Below are 23,432 nucleotides of genomic sequence, written 5' to 3'. Positions count from 1 at the left end.
TTTTTTAATCAACTCCACTTGAATTCCCCAAACTAACTTTTTTTTTTTTCCTATCTCTTTTCTTGAGTTTTCGTCTCTCCCTCAGTGCTTTTCAGTTTGGGGTTCATCCTAACAGCTTGATACAAGATTAAAAGAGACAGTAAAGAAAAAGAAAATCTATGTTGAGTGACACACTGGAATTCTTAGGCAAATCTCTCATATATTTGTTTCTATCCTTTGTGGCTGTTTCCCAGAATTTTTCTGGATAACTTAGATCAGACAATTTAGGCCAAGATAGAGGATCTGCAATCCTGGCTTGCTTGGTAAATAAATGGTGAATGAGGAAATTGCCATAGAAATATTTGAAGCATATATAGTTATATATCTGCCCCCAACCTTATAATAAAGCTAACACTTCTTAGAATATAGAATGTGCTTGGAGCTTTTATATATATAAACAGTTTAATACTCCTAATAACCCTGCTGGTTTTGAGTATCTTCTCTTTACCAATGAGCAAACTGAGGTGCCGAGAAGTTGAGTAACTTATCTAAATTCATAGCTAGCAAGTGGCAAAACCATGACTTGAATCTAAGCCTCACATCACAGGCTCCTAACCACTTCTTTGTCAGCGGTTCCCCCTCCCCCCCGCCCCCGCTTCTTACTATGTGAAGTTTTGTTTAGATATCGATGCCTGCTGTTTTTGCTTATGTCTACAATACCATATACAAACATTTGAAAAATGATGGTACATATATATATTTGAATTTGTCACAGAGGATCTAAGAGCTCATTAACCAAGCATGCTTATAAAGATTCAACAAAAGATTATTACTGATATATGTGTTCTCCAAATATGTAAAAATTCTATTTTAATCAACGAAATACAGATCCATTAAATGAATTTGCTAAAGTCATAGAAAAGGGTGTTTTTTTTTGTTTTTTTTTTTTAATCTCTATGCTTTTTCTCACACTTCAGATACTAACAATTCAACTACTATCTTGTGGGAGACTGAAATGTATTGAGGTTTTAAAAGGGATCCACTGACATGCTGGACAAAAAGGGTTTAGCAGAGAAAAAGAGGCTGAGCAATAGAAAAGGGCAAAGTAGGTCAGTCCCTTGGCAGTCACAGCTGGTAGAGAGTGATGTCACTGAGAAATGAGGTGGGGGGTAGGGGCAATGAAATTTAAGGTGGGGAAGTAGGGAGACACGGAGGAGGAATTTGCAGAGGCAGACTTAAGCCAGCCTTTTATAGGCTGATTGCAGAAACAGCTGAAGCACCACTTTCTCCTCCTCCCTCCCTCCCAGCTTTCTCCCAGACCTCCTTCCCTACTTCCTATCACCATTAGACCCCCTCGGCTGGAGACAAAGACACCCTAGAAAGGAATGAGGAGAAAAACAAGCCTGAAAAAGAATTGTTTTGTCAAGGGAGAGAGTGGTGAGGAAAGACCTGAAAGAGAATTTTAATCAAATCCTGGGAAACATGATGGAGAGGAAAAAACAACAAAGAAGGAAGGTAGGTTTAAAAAAATAGTAGAAAGAACTTGGGGTGGTGAATACACAAAACAATATATAGATGATATATTATAGAATTATACACCTGAAACCTATACATGATTTCATTAACCAATGTTACCCCAATAAATTAAAAAGAAAAAACAGAAGGAAAGAAGGAAAAGATGGCTAAATGAAACAGAAGACATCTATGAATTATTATAAAAAATAATTCTAGTGATTTCTAAAGATGTCATAACAGCTGCAATTTGAAATATTCAAAAATATGTGGTATTATGATAACACAGCAAAACTGAGATGCTCTCGACTAAAACCTTCACCCACACCCAAGGTCAAAGTTATGCTGTCTCTGTGTTTATCTATCTAGTTCTAGAAGTTCCCACGATTAAGTTGAATCTCAATATATATATTTTTTAGCTTTAAAATTCACCCTGGGCCAGAGATTTTAGCTCCATGCGTGTCATGCTGGGCTTACTGTAAAGAAGCAGTGTTTGGTATTGTCCACAAGAGAGCTGTTGACAATATCATACTTGTCATACTTTAAAGTCCAAATCCTTCCTAGTTTCAACATTTAGGCAACCAGGGTAAGTCCATGGCACTTGGTGTCCCCTCTCGCACTTTCAGTATCCTTTGCAGCTTGTAGCTGGAAGGAGGCAGAAAGTTCACTTTTTCTGTAGTATTTTGCATCATCTTTATATGTTGAGTAGTTTGTTGGTGGGAGTCTTGGTAAGGAGGCCATTTCTTCTCTGTGCTCTATCCTACTTTTTCTGAAGAATGAGGGAGGAGCTCAAAGAGGGTAAATTCAGGGACAGCTCTTCCCAGGAGGTTTGTAAAATGTGCCTCTAGCTATACAAAGTTGGTGTGAGGCAAAGAATGGAGCCCTGCAATCAGGAGATCAGAATTCCAGATGTAGCTCCACCTTAATTGTGGGACCTCTGTCCATCTGAGCCTCACTTTCCTCTCTGCTTAAAAACAGTGCTTAAAAATACTGCCTTGACTTATGCCCTGAGGTACCTAAAATGAGGATAAAAATGAGACTAAAATGCTTATTAAACTGAAAAGTATGTCGATATGAACATAGCACTTGTGGATTTTCTTGTATTTAATATGAAGTGTTTCAAGATCTACAACAAACTGTGTTTGAACTGCCAGCAGCCTCAGGGGCTTATCCTAACAAAGACTGCAAGTATTCAAGGCAGTACTAGCTAGAGGATCACTACAGCTGGGTGGGATGAGGTTCTACAAATCTGTATGGCCTTCAAATCGGAAGCTTACTGGCAATAGAATTTGGAATAGAACTACTGCTCTTCTTTCTATCATACTGCTTCTATTTTTTTTAAAAATAATTTTTTATTTTTCAGTTACAGTTGACATACATTTTTATATTACCGTCAGGTGTATACCACAGAGATTAGACATTATATAACTCACTAGTGATCATCCCAAAAAAATCTCGTACCCATCTGACATCATACATAGTTATTAGAATACTAGTGGCCCAGTGCACGAATTCATGCACATTGGCAGGAAATTAATTAGAAGGAATATTTTAATATTGCTATTTGCCCTTTCTCTATATTAGAAGTATCGGAGATGAAAGAAAATTAGTAAAATGTACATGAAAATAATATATAAATTGATTAATAAAAACCAATAACATGATATAACAACAAATATTTTCCATGAAAATTTTACTGTCAGAATCTTCATTTATTATTAATTTTTTAAAATATGCAGGGTATTCAGAAAAATTTATATCATTTGGACCAACTTTGCCTTTGCTGCAACACTGAGTAAATTTTCCATCAGATGGGTTTTCATTGGAGAAATTTAGGGATAGGCAAAATTGACATGTAACAGTCATTCCACCACAACTGTGTTCGATAATTGCATCTTCATTTACCTAATTTTTGCTATGAAGGCAGTTCCTACCAGTATTGGTAGTACTTGTTGATGACTGTTCTTCAGACATATTCTGTCTATGATGTCGCTTTCTTTCGGCTTCAGAGGTATGTTGTGCCAATAGCTGGTCTTCAGATACATTGTCAATGACGCTGGCTTCTTTCGGCTTCAGAGGTACATTGTAGCAATAGTTGGTCTTCAGATATATTCTGTTGACAATTTCGGCTTCAGAATGTCAACAAAAACGTGATGCCATTACCCAGCGCCCACAGACACCGTTTGCGAGCTGGGCTGGGCTGGGCTGGGCTGTGGGCCACATTTTGCGTCATGGCAGCGTCAGCTGCGATTTGGTGGGCTGTCGCTCTGGGGTGGTGGTGGGGCCTGTGTCCCACTTGGGGGAAGCTAGGTGTTGCTTTGTCAGCACCAGGTCCTCGGTGCCGTTTCTCTGTGTGCGTCAGAGCGACTCCTGCGTTGAGTGTCTGCCCCTGGTGGTCAGTGCGTGTCATAGCGACCAGTCGTTCTGCCGTTTGATCTATTTGCATATTAGGCTTTTATTATATAGGAAGATTATTGACTATATTCCCAAGGCTGTACTTTACACCCCATGACTATTCTGTAACAACCAATCTGTACTTCTTAATCTCTTCATCTTTTTTGCCCATCCCCCAACACCCCTCCCATCTGGCAACCACCAAAATGTTCTCTGTATCTATGAGTTTGCTTTTGTTCTGCTTGTTTATTTATTTTGTTTTTTTAAATCAATATATAACCATTTTCCTCTTGCTATTTTTAAGATTCTCTCTTTGTCTTTAATCTTTGGAATTTTATTTACTTTTTTTTTTTTTTGAGGGGAAAAATATCCAGCATGTGTTTTCCAACAGTCAGCATTAGCAGGAAAAACTACAGGGTTTTATCTTCAGCATTTTAATTATGATGTGTCTTGGTGTGGGCCTCTTTGGGTTCATATTGTTTCAGACTCTGTGCTTCCTGGACTTGTATGTTTATTTCCTTCACCAAGTTAGGAAAATTTTGTCATTATGTTTCCAAGTAGATTTTCAACTTCTTGCTCTTTCTCTTCTACTTCTGGCACTCCCATGATGCTAATGTTGGTATGCTTGAAGTTGTCCCAGAGGCTCTTTACACTATCCTCACTTTTTTTTTTTTTTTTTGCTGTTCTGATTTGATTCTCAGCTTCATCTACTCTACTGTTGATTTCCTGTAAATTATTCTTCATTTCAGTTAGTGTATCCTTCATTTCTGACTGGTTATTTTTTATGTTTTTGAAGTTCTCACTAAGTTCATTGAGCATCCTTATAACCAGTGTTTTAAACTCCGCAGCTAGTAGATTACTTGTCTCCATTTTGTTTAGTTCTTTTTCTGGAGTTTTGTTCTATTCTTTCATTTACAACATGTTTCTTTGTCTCTTCATTTTGGCCACTTCCTTGTGTCTTTCCTATGTATTAGGTAGAGCCGTTACATCTCCCAGGCTTGGTGGAGTGGCCTAATATAGTAGGTGTCAGGTGTCCTGTACGGTCCAGTGGCACAGCCTCCCTGATCACCCCACGTGGGTACTCAAGGTGCACCCCCTACAGCCCTGTGTGAGCTGTGTACACCCTCCTCTTGTAGTTGAGCCTTGGTTGCTATCGGCATGGCAATGGGAAGGATTTACCCACAGGTGGATCCCCTGCAAGGACTGGCTGTGACCACTGCGGAGGATCAGTTGTGCTGGGGCCCACCCCACAGAGAAAGACGTACTTTAGCAGGGCCCTGGTGCCTGTTGAGCCCGCCCTGTGTGTTGCTTGTGGATGTGGTTAGGTGATGATGTTTTACATGGTCTGAAGTTGTCCACTGGGTGTGCTGGCTCCAAGGCCTCCCGGGAGGTACAGGCCAAGGTCAGCCATTGCCTGAGTTCTGCCTGGGACCACCCGTCATGAGCTACAAAGTGATCTGTAGAAGGCGGCTACTTGTGTTAAGCTTGGAGGTGCCCAAGCTGTCAACCAAAGCTGGCTGCTGCTAGTCCCGGGCATGGAGCCACTTAGTGAGAGGTCTGAGAGGTTTGGGGCATGTTGAGGCCAGATGCTGCTTGTTTGAGGAATTTTAGGAAAATCTGAAGCATGAGCCAAGTCAGGTCATTTGTATGGAAAAGCCACTGGAAACAGTTTGTGTGAGCCCTCAACTTGCGTGGGGCAGAGCCTCAGGGAATCACCAGGGTGGGGTGAACAGTGTGAGCCAGGTTGATGTAATCTCAGATATGGTGCTGGCCTTCATGTTCCAGGAGACTGAATACCAGAGTGGAAGTAAATAGCAACAATTTAGTTTTGCCTACTTTCTCCACTTTCTTCTGAAGATAGTATATTGTATAGTGCATTTCCCCCCTCTAAACATGTCCTTTGTGAAAATAATTAACAATCCTAGGTTACTCTCAATGGCATGACATAGCAGAACACATAATAGTACTTGCTTTGTGCTGGGCATGGAGTGTTATACACTGTGGCCAGATTATTATGATCTCTGAATGCATAATAATCTGGCCACACAGTGTGTGTGTGTGTGTGTGTGTGTGTGTGTGTGTGTGTGTGTGTTAGAGGTCCGGTGCATGAATTCGTGCATGGGTGGGGTCCGGCCAGCCTAGCCAGGGGGAGGGGACATGGGCGGTTGGCTGGCCTGCCTGCTGGTTGAACTCCTGGTCAAGGGGACAATTTGCATATTAGCCTTTTATTATATAGGATATACAGAGTGGCCAGATTATTATGCGTTCAGAGATCATAATGATCTGGCCACTCAGTGTATACTCTAACTCGTTTACCCCTTATAACAACTCAGTGAAGCAGGTAACTACTTTTATAAAGTATTTTTATAGTTAACTTTTGTAGTTGTGCAGATTACGATTCAGAGAAGTTACTTCGGGAGATCACATAGGTTAAGTGGAACTTGACATCAGATCCAGTTCAAAAGTTTCACCCTAGGTCCCTTGAGGAAAATAATCAGAAAAAGCAGACCCAAAAGACTGTGAAAGGAGCGCTGAGAATTTATTGCCTAAGATGACTGAGAAGGGAGATGTGACCTGCAAGAAGGCAAACTGGGAACTCTGGAGGTAATAAATGACGGGCTATTTGAAAATGAATCCCATGTGAGGTAGTACAGCCCTCTGTTGCTTTGATTTTATTCCTTATGATCTAGAAATGTAGTAATGTAGTTGAACATATTCATATTCTTAGCCTCCTTTTATGTTCACATAGCTTGAGAATTTACACAATGCTCTTAAATATGTTATCGAATTTCATTCTCACATCTTTTCAAGGCTCAGAGGAAGTTAAGCGACTAATTTGCCCAAGGCTTCTAAGCTGGCTGTACCACACTACCCTGCCTACATCTGTAAAACGTGGATCTTGAAAGCTCCGAACTTTGCCTCACAATATACAGAGGCATTGTCCTTACTCCGTGCAGGGCAAGGACATTAGAGATATTGACCTTTGTCCCCAAATCTTTGCCTCTGGATTCCAGGCGGAGGCGTCAGAAAGGATGAGCGGGACGTGGGCTGGGGAGGCAGAGGCGTGGACCCTGCGTCGCTTGGTGGGCTCGCGTCAGGGTCCAAAGTATGGATGAATGCAGCCGGAGAAGGGAATGTGAAGGCGGGGAGGGTGTACAACGGAAGGGATTAATCTCGCGGTTTCCAGTCGGGAACAAACCTCGCTCCCCCACCCGTTTCCCTTCCTCCGTGAGGACCGTTTGGGGCGGGTGGGGAAAGCGCGTCCTCGAACCGCTCTCGCGCTCCCGGTTCAGTGCGCGCGCTCCATCGCCTCTCCATATCCCCAGAGGCCGGCGATGGTCGCCCGTGCGGACCGGGAGCCTGGAGGGCGGATCCCGGCGCAGGTGTTAGACCGGCTGAGGCGGATTCGGCCCGCCGGCCCGGCCTCAGCCCCTCGGCCGCCGGCCGCCGCGCAGCCGCGCAAGGAGGGCGGGGCCCGGGCGCGCGCGGGGGTCTCTGCGCCGCTCCGCGGTCTGGGGCAGCGCGGGGCGGCCTCGCCGGCGTCGTGCGCGCTGTGTGAGCGGGGTCGCGCGCGCGCGCGCGCACGCTGGGCGAGTGAGGGAGAGGGGAGCGGCTGGGTGTGAGTGTGTGTATGTGTGTGTGTGTGAGTGTGAGTGTGTGTGTGGGGGTGGGAACGAGTGTGTGTGGGAGTGGGGGTGAGGGCGAGCCGCAGCGACCTGCGAGGCTGTGAGAGGGTGGGCGAGTGTGCGAGGGCGCCCGGCCTGGCTGCGGGAGCCGCGGTGGCAGAGGAGAAAAGAGGCGGCTCCCGACCCCCTCCCCCTTCTCCTCGGACCTTCAGCCCGCCCGGCAGCCCGCGCTTCCCCTCAGAGGCCCCAGCCCCGCTCCGCTGGTCAAGATCAAGGGAGGAGCCGCCGAGCCAGGTGAGCAGCCCCAGCGCTTCCCTTCCCGGTGTCGGGGGTGAGGCGAAGGCGCGCCCGCCCCGCGTCCCTCTACCTCAGTGGGCGAGTTCAGCCGAACGGGCTCGGCGACTAGCTGGGGGCGGGAGGGCTCTGCCGGGGCAGAGGATGGGGCTGTGCGCGCCCGCTGCGGGGCTCGGGGTCGGTGAGGGCCGGGGTCGATGCCGAGCCTGAGGCGTGGGGAGTGAGGTAGAACCTGGGGCTGGGTTGCTGGGAGGGGGTCCGTGATGCCGTGTGCGTTGGAGAGGCAGCGACCTGGGGCGTGAAGTGTGGCTTCCCTGTGGTGAGGGGGTGTGGTAACCCCGGGCGCGCGCTGCTGACCTGCCCCCCAGTGTGGTGGTCTGCTGCCCTGCCTCCATCAGACAGATTCCTGCGGTGTGACCCGAGGAGGAGGAGGAGGTGGTGTTCCTCCTGCAGTCCTTACTCCGCGTTTTCTCCCTAACGTGTGAATTTTAGGGAGGGTGACAGTCATTCCTCTTTCCTTCGGCGGCCCTCCGTGTAAGAATGGGGTGACAAATAGTTGCTTGTTTTTTGTGTTTTTTTTTTTTTGTGTGTGTGTGTGTGTTGACTGTGATGCAATTGTTACCTCCCCCTGATCCCTTAAAAAAGCCAAAATAGGGGATAATTTCAAATTCACTTTTTTGTATCTGAAGCAGATTTGTGTTTGTGAATAGAGATGGGCGTTAATTATATTCTAGGAGTGGGGTTGTGCTCACCGTGGTGAATGTAACTTGGGTGTAAACTCTGTGTGCTGTTATTTCCCCCTTAATTATGAAATTGTTCCCACATCTTTGTGGAGTTGGGTTCAACTGTAAATCTGTGTGGAAAGTATATGGGCATCTTAGCATGGAAGATAGTTCTTTTTTTGTGGGCTTGACATTCTTATTTTTATGGATGTATTTAATAACTATAACCATTAAAATTTAAATGCTGTTTAAATCTCATTTTAAGTCTTTTACAACATTGGGTAAATTTTCCCTGTTTTTTTTTTTTTTTTTTAAACAATTCATTGTCAAAGACATGACAAGATATTCATTTGGAATAAAACATTGTCTGAAATTTCCTAACTTTTAGAAGGAAAACCTCTAATTTCCAAAATTAAAGTTATAGTTAAATTTTTTCTTACGGTTACTGTTACTTGGTTAGTGTGTCAAAGGGGAGGAGGTCTATTTAGTTTTAAGGTGACCTTTTTGTTTATTGTTTTCTACGTAGGTTATGGCTGTTAATTTTCTTCTTTCAGGTCGCAGGGTTAGTTGTTAGTTTGGCAACATGGCTGTTGATGTTTTTACCTTTTTCTGTCTCCCTTTTTTTCTCTGTCTTCTCTTACCCCCACCAGGTGCTGGAGTCTGTCTGCTTGTCAGGGAGGGGGGCAGTCTGATTCTGAGAACAGAGCCTAGAAGGGGACAGAAATTCAGTCACATACCGTTCTCCACTCAGTCAAGAGCCACTTTTCTTCCCACCTTTCCCCCTGCAAGGGGTAAGGAGCTGCATATCTAACCTTTAGACTTCTGGCTACCAGCTAAAATTTCACTTTTCTTAGTTTCTGTGGAGATAGTTTTAAAAATTTTCTCATGTTTCCTTAGAGTCCCAAATGATAGCATCTGGGGTGGTAGGGGACAGTGAAATCCAGGCTATCCTTTTTTTCCCCTTTTCTCTTCTCATTCAGTTCCTTTTTCCTCTCCAGAGGGAAATTAACCAGCAACATCTTAATAAATTCCCTACCCTTTTCAGCTGTATTGTGAAGAAACATACTAAAGTGAACACTTTTTTTTCATTTGGCCAATGAATACCAATGAAGCCTCAGGCATTAGTTTGTTGGGGCACGGCATGAGCCAAATCATTTAAAATATCTCCTGAGTCTTCCTTGGCCCAGTTTGTATCACCTGGGATTTGCTACTGGGGTAACACTGATTTCTCAAAAACTTCTCCCCATTCTGTGAGCTGAAAGACTGAACACCGGGGGATGGGGACAGAGCAGAGTTGAGTTGCTCCACACTTTGGGAAGTAGCTTTTATCATGTTCCCTTGGGGAGCAGGCGTAGAGACCTAAACTGAGTGAAAATGGGTGGAGGAAGAACTTCTGTACCCACGAACAACATGTGAAGAGTGAGAGAAAACCAAACATAAAGTAAGGAGGGTGAGTTTTTATTGTATGCTGCTTGCTTGTTTTGAGGGGTACTTGACTGATGCAGATTTGTAGAGAACTTATGGCAGGTTAGTTTAAAAAGAGTATTCTCTGCAGGTGGGATTAAATTATAAGTATATGAGAAAAGGGCCTTTAGAAACTAATAGTTACGTTATTTTAAAATATGAGTTAGTAGATTGTGATAGGAACAATGAAAAAAGTATTATTTTTAAATGTTAGCTGTCCTGGCATGTACAGTTGTTTCAAGAGAGGTTGAATAGGGGAGATTAGGTACAGATGTTGGGGAAATGGTCTTTCATTACTTGGGAATTTTCCTGCTTGTCACATTAAGGGTTGTTAAGAAATAATAAAGTACCTCCAAAAATATCTATACATAACATATTTTAGATTCATGTGCCATATGTATCTGTGAACATGTTAGGTTTGCAAAAGAGAAGTAATGACTTTCTGGCTTCATAGTAACTAATGCACTAATGCCATGGTATTATTTTTCAGTGTTGTTTTTTTTCCTTTTAAAATTGGCTTGGAGGACAAAAGCCACAGAGCTCTGCAGTTCTACTCCCTTAGAGCCTGGGTCTGCATGGAACCCATCTGCTTATATCTTACTCTTACTGAAATTGCTCCCTCCCCCCCAAACTTTAATTGTTAACAGTGCTAATTATTTCAGTTGTATAATGATGATGGAAAGTAGCATTAGGCTTGCATTTCTTTGTTTTGAGAAATGTCAGTTGGGGTACATATTTGCATGGTATTTAATATTGAAAATACCTATGGTTTTTTGAGATTCCTTTATCATTCAATTTAGCAAACAACTTTAAAATATCTCCTAACCTCCTGGTATATGAGGTTCAGTGTTACCCACTGGGGATAACAGCAGAGAATAAAACAGGAATTCTGTATTTATGGAGATTACAGTCCAATTTCATGATCTCTGTACTTTTCATCTGTCATTCAGTTCCCCCAGCAATGTCTGGAGGAGTCTACTACATTCTTATATAAAATGGGTACCAATTTGTGAATTGAAGAATTAGCAAAACAAATGTGTGTAAACCCTGATATGCCTGGTTCATTTAGAAAGTGACAACACATAACCAAGTTGTGACCCCCAAAAACAAACAAACCTTCTCCTTAAATGCCTTTAATCTATTCAACCCCTTACATATTTCATTCTCCCTCTCCCCTATCCCCTTCTGATACTTGCTCTTGGCTTCATATTCTTAGTAATAAGATCTCCAAAATAGTATATGAATTTGCTATATAGGATGAGACCAGATCTCTGTTATTGATCTGCTGTTCTATGTTGGATAAGTCTTGAAAACTACATCTTGAAACCCCATGCAGATTTGCCCAAATAGCAATTTTGGAATTCCCTGATGCTTTGGAGTTATCAGCTATTAGCCGTATCTGTAAAGCCTTCAGCTTGAATATATTCATAGCTTTCCAACCCTTTTTCAAAGTAATGTCCAAATGTTCAAAGAAAATTTGGCCCAACATCTAACATGTCAAATGTAATGAACTTGAAGCTATACTGTGCATTGTGTCTCCAGAATGTTTTTCAAGTCTTGTGCCATGTTCCAGAGATACTTTGATATAACATTCCTCTGTTATAAATTTATAAATCATAAATTTTATTTGCATTCCAGATAAAACTACTTTTTAAAAAAAGTTTAATAGATTTTATATACTACACACTGTTTTGGGAATTTTAGTAACTAAGGTACAGGTAATTTAAGTAATACTTTTCTCACCCTTTAGTTGGAAATGTGTGAAAATTTACTTGTTAATTTGCTCATGTCATTTTTATTCCCTTTTCCAATTTTCCTTTTAATATGGTAAAATACACACAAGATAAAATTTAACATCTTAACATCTTAACAGTTTTTAAAGTTCACAGGTTAGTGGTTAAGTACATTGTATTGTTGTGCAACTATCACCATATCCATCTCTGGAACTCTTTTCTTTGCAAAACTGAAACGCTCTACCTGTAAAACATTAGTTCTCTATTCCCCCAACCCCTCAGCCCCTACTTTTTGTCTCTGAATTTGATTACTTTAGATACCAGATCATAATGTCCTCAGGGTTCATCATGTTGTAGCATGTATCAGAACTTAACTTATTTTTAAGGCATAGTTTGTATATATTGCATTTTGCTTATTATTCGCCTATTGATGGACACTTGAGTTGCCTTCACCTTTTAGCTGTTGTGAATAATGCTGCTATGAACATGTGTGTACAGATACCCCTTTGAGACTCTGCTTTCAGTTCTTTTGTGTATATACCTAAAAGTGGGTTTGCTGGATCATATGGTAATTCTATTTTTATTTTTTTGAGACACTGCCGTACTGTTTTCTATAGCAGCTGCACCATTTCATTGCATTCCCATGGACAGTTTTTAAGGCTTTCAGTTTCTCCGTATCCTTCCCAACACTTATTTTTTTTTTTTTATAGTGGCCATCCTACTATTGTGAAGTAGTTTCATCATTTTGATTTGCATTTTCCTAATGTTCAGTGTGTTGAGCATTTTTTCTTACTCATGATATTGTAACATCAGAAAATTTTTAGCTTTGTGAGGGCTGTGACTATTTCTGTTTTGTTTACCATGGTATTTTTAGATAAAGTGCATTGTAAGCACTCAAATATTTTTTAAAAATTTAAATTCTTTATTGTTTAAAGTATTAAATATGTATCCTTTTTCTCCCATTGACCTCTCCCTGGCCACTCCCACCCCCCCAGCATATGCCCGCATCGCCCTACTGTCAGTGTCCATTGGTTATGCTTATATGCATGCATACCAGTCCTTTGGTTGATCTCTTACTTCCCACCTCCACCCTCCCTTGCCTGGGCACTCACCTATTAAATGAAGGTATTACTTAATTGAATACTTAGTTTTATGTTTACAACTACTTTTAAACTTTGAACTGACTTTTCTTTTTTGCGGGGAGAAGTAGGAATGTTGTGAAAAGGAATATAAAAGTAAAATGAGCCCATCCGGCGTGACTCAGTGGTTGAACTTCGACCTATGAATCAGGAAGTCATGGTTCAATTACCCCTCAGGGCACATGCCGGGTTGCAGGCTCAATCCCCAGTGAGGGGCGTGCAGGAGGCAGTCGATCAGTGATTCTCTCTTATTGTTGATGTTTCTCTCTCTCTCTCTCCCTTTCTGAAACCAAATTTTTTTTAAAAAAGTAAAATGATCTTACTAGTGTAAAAAGAAAGTTCCACTTAGAAACAGTACCACTGCTTACTGGCATACGCAAGCTTTGATGTCAAGGTAATAATTTTCTTTAGCTTTTGAGCAAGGTATGGTAGAGTATATTGGTTAAGGTAAGGTTTAGTGGCCTATAATAAAGAATCCCCAAATGTCAATAACAAATAGGGATAGCAGTTTATTTCTCATGCAAAAGAGTAAGTAGTTAGTCAGTCCAAGGCCATGACATGCACAGTTGTTAGGGATTCAAGTTCTTCTAACATGTTGTGCTTTTCCAAGGTTGACTCCTGTCCTCATAGCCCCGATGATTGTTGGGGTTGTAGTCATAACATCCACATTCCGGGTAGCAGGATGGAGCAAGGACCAAGGAAGAGCACTCCTCTTAATTAGGCTTTCTGGAAGCTTAAGTGCAGTATTTTTCACTTAGCTCTCCCTTCTTCATTAATAATCATGTATACATAGGTGAAAATGTAGCTAATATGACCACATATAGTTTCAGGAAAGCCTACGGAATACAGTCTTTATTTACATGGCATTGTACTCAGCTTATTATCAGATAACTTATTACTAAGGAAAGTGGAAAATGGAAGCAAGTGGGAATCTCTCAGAGTGTATGAAATTTGAAGCATTCTGGGCTCTACCACTTTCTAATTATGTGAATTTAAACACCTTAACTGACATCTCCGCTAGAATAGCTTCACTTGCCAAATGAAGACAATGAAGTGTCAAAGGGATGGTTGTGAGAATTAAATGAGGAGATACAAATAAGCTGCCTAATACACGCAGTATGACTGGTGAGTATGAACATATACTCACTCAAAATGTCAATTTTTTTTTTCTTATCTAAATTCCCTGTGATATCTTTAGGTATAGTGGCAAAGAGTACAAAGAGATGAGAAAACCTGACTCTCTGTCCTGCCTCTACTATTATGATATCGTAGACAGGCCAGTTTTTTAAAATGGGACAATATATGTCTGTGTTCCTCACAGCATTATGTGAGATTAAATGAGAAATATATGTGAAAGGTACTTTGTGAACCATAAATGGAGAATGTATTTAGCCTTATCTGTATGCATTGTTTTGCCTTTGTCCTGCACATATTTTTTTTGTGTGAAGAAAGGGAATTTATAGGTACTTATATACATAGTGCAAAGTGTTGTCTTCTGTACCGTTAGTGCTTTTTCTGTTTCTGTGTAAACATTCATGTTTTACCATTATTTTTCTTTAATCGTCTGATAAAGAACCATATTGAGTTTAGTTAGGAAAATTATTATCCTCCCATTTTTCCATTCATAATCTTAAATATATGGGTGAAAGTTCTATAAGGAGATAATGTGAGTGATTGTGTCATATAAATTTTGGGAAATTAGATGTTTGTTCTGTTTTTGAGATAATACTCTTTCAAGTATAAGGAGGGTATCGTGGGGACTGTCATACATTTCTTTTCTGTCACTGGTAAAGTCAATTTTGATTAATATCTAGTCTCCTGTCCTACTTTCACAGCATTCCAGTCTGCCTTCAAGTTAAGGTAGTAAAGAAAATGACATTGTATGAACTGAGAACACATAACTAGTGATATTATTTTATAACTAGAGGCCTGATGCATGAAATTTGTGCACTGGGCGGGGGTGGGGGAGTTCCCTCAGCCCAGCCTGTGCCCTCCTCGCAGTACGGGAGCCCTCCGGGGATGTCCAAGTGATGGCTTTGGCTGCTGTGGAGGTGGGAGAGGCTCCTTCCACCGCCGCTGCTCTCACTAGCCGTGAGCTTGGCTTCTGGCTGAGTGGTGCTCCACCTGTGGGAGCGCACTGACCACCAGGGGGCATCTCCTGTGTTGAGCATCTGCCCCCTGGTGGCCAGTGCACGTCATAGTAACCGGTCATTCACCGTTCGGTCGATTTGCATATTAGCCTTGTATTAAATAGGATAAGTGGCATCTTAGCTAAAGGATGCGATTATATAGGAAATACCTAGTTTCAAACGGACATTCTTTTGTGATCATTTATTGATGAACATTATTAGTGAGTAATGGGGTAACTGGACTAACACTATTAGGTAGGTATTTCTGAGACTCTTCTGAGCTTTTCATCTTATCATTTATTTATTTTCTGTACCTTTAATATTTAAAAAAACCAGCCCCCTCCTCAAACAGGGTGGTTCACCGTTCTTTTTTCTTTTCTTTTTTTTAATTCTTTATTGTTGAAAGTATTATATATGTCTCCTTTTCCCCCCATTGACCTCTCCCTGCCCACTCCCGTTCCCCAGCACAGGCCGCCACCCCTCTACTGTTTGTGTCCATTGGTTATGCTTTTATGCACGCATACAAGTCCTTTGGTTGATCTCTTATTGCCCCCACCACCCCTACCCCCACCTTCCCTCTGAAGTTTGACAGTGTGTTCAATGCATCTGTGGATCTGTTTTTGTTCATCAGTTTATGTTGTTCATTATATTCCACAAATGAATGAGATCATGTAATATTTATCTTTCTCTGACTGGCTTATTTCACTCAGTAAATTCCTCTCCAGGTCCATTAATGCTGTTACAAATGGTAAGATTTCTTTCTTTTTTACTGCAGCGTAGCATTCCATTGTGTGGAAGTACCACAGTTTTTTAATCCACTCATCTGTTGATGGGCACTTAGCCTGTTTCCAAATCTTAGCTATTGTAAATTGTGCTTCTATGAACATAGGGGTGCATATATTCTTTCTGATTTCTTGGGATATATTTCTAGAAGTGGGATTACTGGGTCAAATGGGAGTTTCATTTATATTTTTTTGCGTTTGTGTTTTTTTTTTTTTTTTTTAATATATTTTATTGATTTTTTACAGAGAGGAAGGAAGAGTGATAGATAGTCAGAAACATCGATGAGAGAGAAACATCGACCAGCTGCCTCCTGCACACCTCCCACTGGGGATGTGCCCGCAACCAAGTTACATGCCCTTGACCGGAATCGAACCTGGGACCTTTCAGTCCGCAGGCTGACGCTCTATCCACTGAGCCAAACCGGTTTTGGCTGCGTTTGTGTTTTTATTTCCATTCTTTCTCATTTCTCTGAGCAATTCAGATCTACTTCTAATGGTCTGTTGGATAAAGGAAAGGAAAGGAAAAAGGGTAAAATTTTATTATTTCTAAAATATATATTTTTATTTATTTCAGAGAGGAATGGAGAGGGAGAGACAAACATCAGTGATGAGAGAAAAATCATTGATCCACTGCCTCCTGCATGCCCCCTACTGGGGACTGAGCCTGCAACTCGGGTATGTATCCTGACCCGGAATTGAACCGTGACCTGGTTCATAGGTCGATGCTCAACCACTATGTCACACTGGTCGAGCAAGTGGGTAACGTTTTTTATATATATATTCCAAATTGTTTTTTATTTGAGGCAGATTGAAAGAATTGGGGACGTTAAAACTCATTGAGAGAAAAAGCCTTGATAAACAATAGATCCTTGGTTAAAACCTGAGGCATCACAAAGTTGGCATTAAAAGGTACTATTTTATTAAGTCACATGACAGAGAGAGAGAGAGAGAGATTAATTTTAAGGAACTGGCTCCTGTGATTGTGGAACTGGCCAATTCACAATCTGTAGGGGCTGTAAACAGGAAGGTTGTAGTTTTGATGCAGTGTTTCTCTGGGAAATCTCAGTTTCGCTTTTTAGTCCTTCATCTGGTTGGATGATACCTACCCACATTATAGAGGGTAATCTCCTTTACTCAAAGTCAGGTGATTATAGATGTTAATCACATTTACAAAATATCTTGACAGCAACATGTAGACTAGTGTTTGACCAAACAATTGCACACCATTGCCTGGTTGGAGAGAGAGATTTGATAGGTCAATGATATATATTTGAGTTTCATGATAATAGTTGAAACCTGGCTGAGGATGACATTTCTAGAGAAAGGAGAGAAGAGTTTAAGAAGCTCATAGGGTTATGTGCAGAAGTAGAGCTGTCAAGAAAAAAGGGTCACAGAAAAAGAGACTACGAAGGAGTGCCTACAACTCAAGATACACTTATTTGTTATATTTCTCTGATCCAATTTCAAATCCAGGACAGAATGATGTCATTGAAAGCACATCTGTAGTAATTGCCAAATGGAGTAAGTTTTAGTTTGTATATTAGAATTCATTTTTTCTTCTCTAATTTTACTCTTTCTCAGTCTTTTGATTCTGGGTTCATATACTATGTCTTATCTAGAATAAAGAATTTTTTTAATAATAGTAAGCGATGCCGTAATGTGTTCAGATGATAGATTGTGATTTTGCCTTTTTCCTACCAGAATAATTACCGTTGGGAAGGGACCTCACAAGAAAAATGAATCAACCACTTTATTTATGATTCCCATTTAATTAGCTTTGCCTAGACTGTTTGAAGATGACAGTGATTTGTTAAAAATGGTGTGCCCATCCAGAAGTTTACATGGGAATACTGTCTCTAATAAAAAAGTAAATTCTCTTTGAATTTCTTTTTATTTCAAAACCATTTTAGCAGTTTATTAATAGCATTTATTTGATATTTTATATTAATATATACATTGTTTTTCTTTTTGATACTCTGAGGGAAATAAGAGTATGGAAATTACTTGATCTGAGTTTATATTCTAAGAGGAGAGATTATATTCTTGTGTATATATGAACATTTACAAATGTTGGAGAGTAAACTCTTTTCTTACAGATATCTTATTGGGTAACTAAACCTACTCCTATAAATGTCAGAGGAAAAAAATCCCACTTTATTTTATAGACTCTTTTCTGTATTTAAAATAGTGAATATAATTTGAACTTTTTTTTTTTAAAGACTCGGGACTATAATTTTTTGTGTGTATAGATTTGGGCTTCTGGACTGTTCACTGTTATGCTTTTGTCATTCCTTTTTTTTTTTTTTTGCATATAAGCAACAACAATTAATTTCACAGTTTTCAAATCTGGAAGTCCAGCCTGGTCAGATTTTGGCCAGCATCCTCTTCCAGGTTGCAGACTGTCAGTTTCTTGTTGTATTTTCACGTGGCAGAATTTGCTTTTGACTTCTTATAAGCTTTTTTTGGTGTTTTCTTTTTCCTTGATGTTAATGGATGGGAAAAATAGAAAAGCAGATGTTTTTATATAATGGTTAGGGGGAGGAGAAGGCCATCAGAGGAGGTGCCAAACTATTGGTTTCTTTCAGGCCACAGGAAGGCATTGTTGCCAGGCCATGGGAGTGGGGTGGGGATGATGAGCCTCTGCCGTTGGGGCTGGAGAGTCTTCACCCGAGAATTTCTTGGGTCTGGTTAGATGTGAATCACAGTGGAATAGTCTTAAAAAGGCAAGCAGCCTCCTCAGCAGCAGCCCTGAGCACCAAGGATGGCCAGCCTCTCATCCTCTGGAAACAGGAGTGGGCCATTGGATGGAGGAGAGGTTGTGCCCTTTCATTTCCTGGTAATAAAGTGGTCTCAGGAGATCACTAAAATTATAGTGGATAAAAAATCTGGACAGGTGTCACTTAAAGATACCAGCACCAATGAAACAATAATTAGCAAGCTGAAGGTTGTTAAGAAGTAGATGTGCCATTCACAAACTGAGGATGTCATCTACTTGGTGTACAGAAACAGAGTTGGAACACACTATTGCATACCTCCATGAATCTTTACATGAAAATTAAGGTATAACACAAGGATCTTTTGAAGCTGATAAAGAAAATGTATTCCACATGACCAAAGATACCTCGGTTCCAAGTTCCTGTCATTTTCGCCTGCCATTTAGGCAGGCTTTGAGAAACCACAGCTGTTGACACTGATGTCAGACCTCTTCATCGCAGCCTCTACTTCTTTCACAGAGTCTCCTTTTGTAGGGAGAGAGAGCATCCTTTCAGTTCCAGATTCTGGGGTGCAGGCATTCCTTCTGAAAGGATGTATTCCAGTTGTAGCAAGTGAAATGAATGATACCTTCAGCTTTGCTTCACCTCTCGCAGACAGGGAGGGAACATAATTTTCTTTGTTTGAACCCTAGGATCAAGAGAATTTGAGCCCATTAAAAAGAAAATGAAAGCCCTAGCTGGTGTTTGGCTCAGTGAAGAGAGCATTGGACTGCGGACTGGAAGGTTCTGGGTTTGATTCTGGTCAAGGACGCATGCTCGGATTGCGGGCTCGACCCTCCAGTAGGGGGCGTGCAGGAGGCAGCCGATCAATGATATTTCTATCTCTCCCTCTCCCTTCCTCTCTGAAATCAATAAAAATAAATTAAAAAAATAATAATAAAGAAAATGAAAGAAGATAGAGAGCCTAATCTGAACATGCAGTTGTTTATTGCATACCAGTATAGAAACACCCAAACTTTATGTGGCCATAAAGTCAGACAAGACGGGATGCTCATGTGCATCATCTGTCGGGATTGCTGCACAACAGTGAGATTGCAGTCTTGGAGTGCTTTTATTGTATGACTGTAGAATCACTGAAAATACCATGTGTGTTACTGTTGCATCCTGGGCATTTTCTGAGAGCTGACATATCAGTATCGGCAGAATGTTCCTACTTTCCAGTTGCCCGTGGCTGTAACATCCCATCCTGATTTCTCTTGGGGCCATAACTGCTATGCAGTTTATACAATGAAATTCAATCATTGTTGAACAGATGATCTTCAAGAACTAAATGTCAGGGGAGGCACAGAGATAGCTTTGGAGTTTTGGAAGACAAGGACAGGGTGTTTCAAAAACTACCCAATATAAACATTTTAAGGGCATTTTTATAGTTTGTTTCTCAAGGGTAACTGGGATCTCTATATTGGGTACTCTGGTGTGACTTCTTTTGTGGATCTTTTTCTCCTGAGTGAGACCCTTCCTAGTGGCCTGGAAGACTCTGTAAGGCCACATCCTGTCTTCCCAGTGTGTAAGTTGAGTTATTACTGTATCTTACCTAGGACGCTAGTGGGTATGTTCTTGAACACAGCTATGGAAAAAGGGTACAGAGGGCCGGGAGGCTCGGCATGAGGCATCCTCTTTGCTGGTTACTTGGGTCTTGGCCTGATGTATTACCACAGCTGAGAGCTCCTCCCTCCCTTGTTTTTCCATAGCTACAAGCCCTCTCTTTTCTGTGTATCTCCCACATTATTTTATTTCTTCCCTGCTTTCCAGTGACTGATGCCTTTGAGGCCATAGGTCATGGGGCAGGCATGGCAAGCCAAGGGGTGTGTGTGTGTGTTTGTGGTGTGTCTTTCCCACCATGTTCTGGTTTTAATCATGTGTGCATCTGTGGAGTAGACCCTTCTGGCTGAGTCCCTGGAGAGGGTGTGAATGGTGCACGAGAAACCAGTTTCAGCTGTGGGGATGCTGGAGACCATCCATCTGTATGGCCATTGCTTCCTCTAATCCTTGCCCTTGTTCTTTCCTTCTGTATTAGGCTTGCCGTATCATCTGGAATAGTACTGGAAAAGAAAGTTTTCTTTTGTTATGTTTGTTAGTAAAACGTACAAGTTTTCATTTCTCAGAAAACTATTTTCAACTGTTGTCTTGCTCATGATATAAACTCTGAGAAGCAAAACTATTTGCAGAAGAAAGTCCTTTTTTTTGTGTTCTACTAAACAAGCTGTGTTTACTTTTAAAAATTCTATTTAAAGAAAGAATAAAAACACTGAGTAAAAGTATGCTTCCTGATTGAAATAAACACATTTTAGTGAAGGGACTTTGGCATTTATTTTGTTTTTTAAATGTTTTTTTCCTACATTCTCAAATTATTTGATTAAAGTAATTTTGCTGTGTAAATTACTTCAGTGTTGATGCACATCCAGTAATGTTGGTGCTACTATCTCATTTTAAAAAATGTCTATAAAAATGTTTATAATAAAATATACATATAACAAAATAAGGGAAAAAATTAAATGAAAAACTACAGATACATGAATATACATGACTGGAACTTATAGTGATGGGAGAGCTATGGGAATATATTATTTTTATTTTTATTTTTATTTTTTTATAAATCTTTATTCAGATTATTACAATTATTTCTCCTTTTTCCCCCCATAGCTCCCCTCCACCCATTTCCCACCCCACCTTCTGCCCTTACCTCCCCCCCACTGTCCTCATCCATAGGTGTATGATTTTTGTCCATTCTCTTCATGAACCCCCCATACCCCTTTCCCCCTGAGAATTATCAGTCCACTCCCTTTCTATGCCCCTGATTCTATTATATTCACCAGATTATTCTGTTCCTCAGGTTTTTAATTCACTTGATTTTTAGGTTCGCTTGTTGATAGATATGTATTTGTTGTTCATAATTTTTCTCTTTACTGTTTTCTTCTTCCTCTTCTTTAAGAATACCTTTTTTTTTTTTTACAACTCTTTTTTTTTTTTAAATATATTTTATTGATATTTCACAGAGAGGAAGGGAGAGGGATAGAGAGCTAGAAACATCGATGAGAGAGAAACATCGATCAGCTGCCTCCTGCACACCTCCCACTGAGGATGTGCCCGCAACCAAGGTACATGCCCTTGACCGGAATCGAACCCGGGACCTTTCAGTCCGCAGGCCGACGCTCTATCCACTGAGCCAAACTGGTTTCGGCTAAGAATACCTTTCAGCATTTCATATAATACTGGTTTGGTGGTGATGAACTCCTTCAGCTTTTACTTATCTGTGAAGCTCTTTATCTGCCCTTCAATTCTGAATGATAGCTTTGCTGGGTAGAGTAATCTTGGTTGTAGGTTCTTGCTATTCATCACATTGAAAATTTCTTGCCACTCCCGTCTGGCCTGCATAGTTTCTGTTGAGAAGTCAGCTGACAGTCGGATGGGTGCTCCCTTGTAGGTAATTAACTGTTTTTCTCTTGCTGCTTTTAATATTCTCTTTGTCTTTTGGTCTTGGCATTTTAATTATGATGTGTCTTGGTGTGGTCCTCTTTGGATTCCTTTTGTTTGGGGTTCTGTGGGCTTCCTGGACTTGTAAGTCTATTTCTTTCACCAGGTGGGGGAAGTTTTCGGTCATTATTTCTTCAAATAGGTTTTCAGTATCTTGCTCTCTCTCTTCTTCTGGCACCCCCATAATTCTGATGTTGGTACGCTTGAAGTTGTCCCAGAGTCTTCTTACATTATCTTCAACTTTTTGGATTTTTTTTTTTTGCTTTTTGCTTTTTCGGTTGAGTGTTTTTTGCTTCTTTGTATTTCAATTCTTTGACTTGATTCTTGTGTTCCTCTATTCTGTTTTTGGGTCTCTGTATAATATTTTTTATTTCAGTCAGTGTATGTTTAATTTCTAGTTGGTCCTTTTTCATATCTTCGAGGGTCTCGTTATATTTATCGGCCTTTTCTAGGATATTCTTAAAAAGTCTTATAACCGTGGTTTTGATTTCTATATCCAGTCGTTTGTTTTCCTCCATTTCTTTCGTTTGTGATCTGATTCTTTGACGCCGCATTTTCACTGCTTCCTTGAGTTGGTAAGGTAGATATTTGTGCTAGGTTTCCAATATGGCCCAGTGGGTCTGCCTCCGCAGTTAACCTGAGGTGGACACTCTTGGTGCACCCCTTTGTGGACTGTGTGTACAGCCTTGTTGTAATTAAGTCTTTATTGTTGTTGGTATCACTGGGAAGAATTGACCTCCGGGCCAGTTGGCTGTAAGGATCAGCTGTGTCTATGCTGGGAGAAGTTCGGTGCTGGAGACAGCCTTATAGGATTAGACTTGCCAAATTGCAATAGCCTCTGTGCTCAGCTTGGATGGGGTGGAGTCTCAGTCTTGGCTTCCTGTCAGCCTTGCCCTTGCGCGCATGTGCGCTTTCAGTCCTCCGCCTTCCCCAGCTTGAGTCTCCGCCTGAGAGTCCAGACTCCCCCCACAAGAGCGTGGGTCCCCAGGGGCTCACCTGGAACTGGGGTTCACTGCAGTCAGAACTGGGGCTCAGTGCCGTCAGGAGCCTCTGACTCCCTTCCACTAGGGAAAGCCTGTGGCAACCTCCGCAGCCTTTGTGCGCACTGGCACGCTCGCGCCTTCAGACTTCTGCCTTTCCCAGCTCGAGTCTCCGCCCGAGAGTCCAGACTCCCCCCGTAAGAGCGTGGGTCCCCAGGGGCTCGCCCGGAACTGGGGTTCAGTGCAGTCAGAACTGGGGTTCAGTGCGGTCAGGGGCTTCCTTCCCCCTTCCGCCAGAGAAAGTCAGCCAGGCTCTCAGCCGCCCTTCCTCTCTGCGCGCACAAAGACCCTTTGCCGTACCTCCAATTCTCTGTGAGCTTTTCTCTTTCCTTCTAGTTGTAGAATTTTCACTCAGCCAGCTTTCCTGTGG

General features: G+C 41.4%; 1 protein-coding gene across 14 annotated transcripts in view; it reads left to right on the top strand.

The window, feature by feature from the left end:
* The first annotated feature begins 1,204 nt into the window (after nucleotides 1-1,204).
* The window catches only part of RIMKLB (ribosomal modification protein rimK like family member B), a 47,069-nt gene continuing 24,841 nt past the window's right edge, over nucleotides 1,205-23,432 (top strand). For 7 of the 14 annotated variants that reach the window (XR_013960164.1, XR_013960165.1, XR_013960166.1 and 4 more), the window contains exon 1: nucleotides 7,453-7,805. The gene's annotated coding sequence lies outside the window, so the exon portion shown is untranslated. Of the gene's footprint in view, nucleotides 1,495-7,438; nucleotides 7,806-9,177; nucleotides 9,319-23,432 lie in introns of those variants that run through there. The other 7 variants (XR_013960167.1, XR_013960169.1, XM_080660928.1 and 4 more) reach the window with 6 other exon arrangements.

Source organism: Plecotus auritus (genome assembly GCF_963455305.1).
Source record: "Plecotus auritus genome assembly, chromosome: 3".
NCBI lineage: Eukaryota > Metazoa > Chordata > Mammalia > Chiroptera > Vespertilionidae > Plecotus > Plecotus auritus.
The sequence above is the reverse complement of the archived record's forward strand: the minus strand, read 5'-3'. Positions and strand labels throughout refer to the sequence as shown.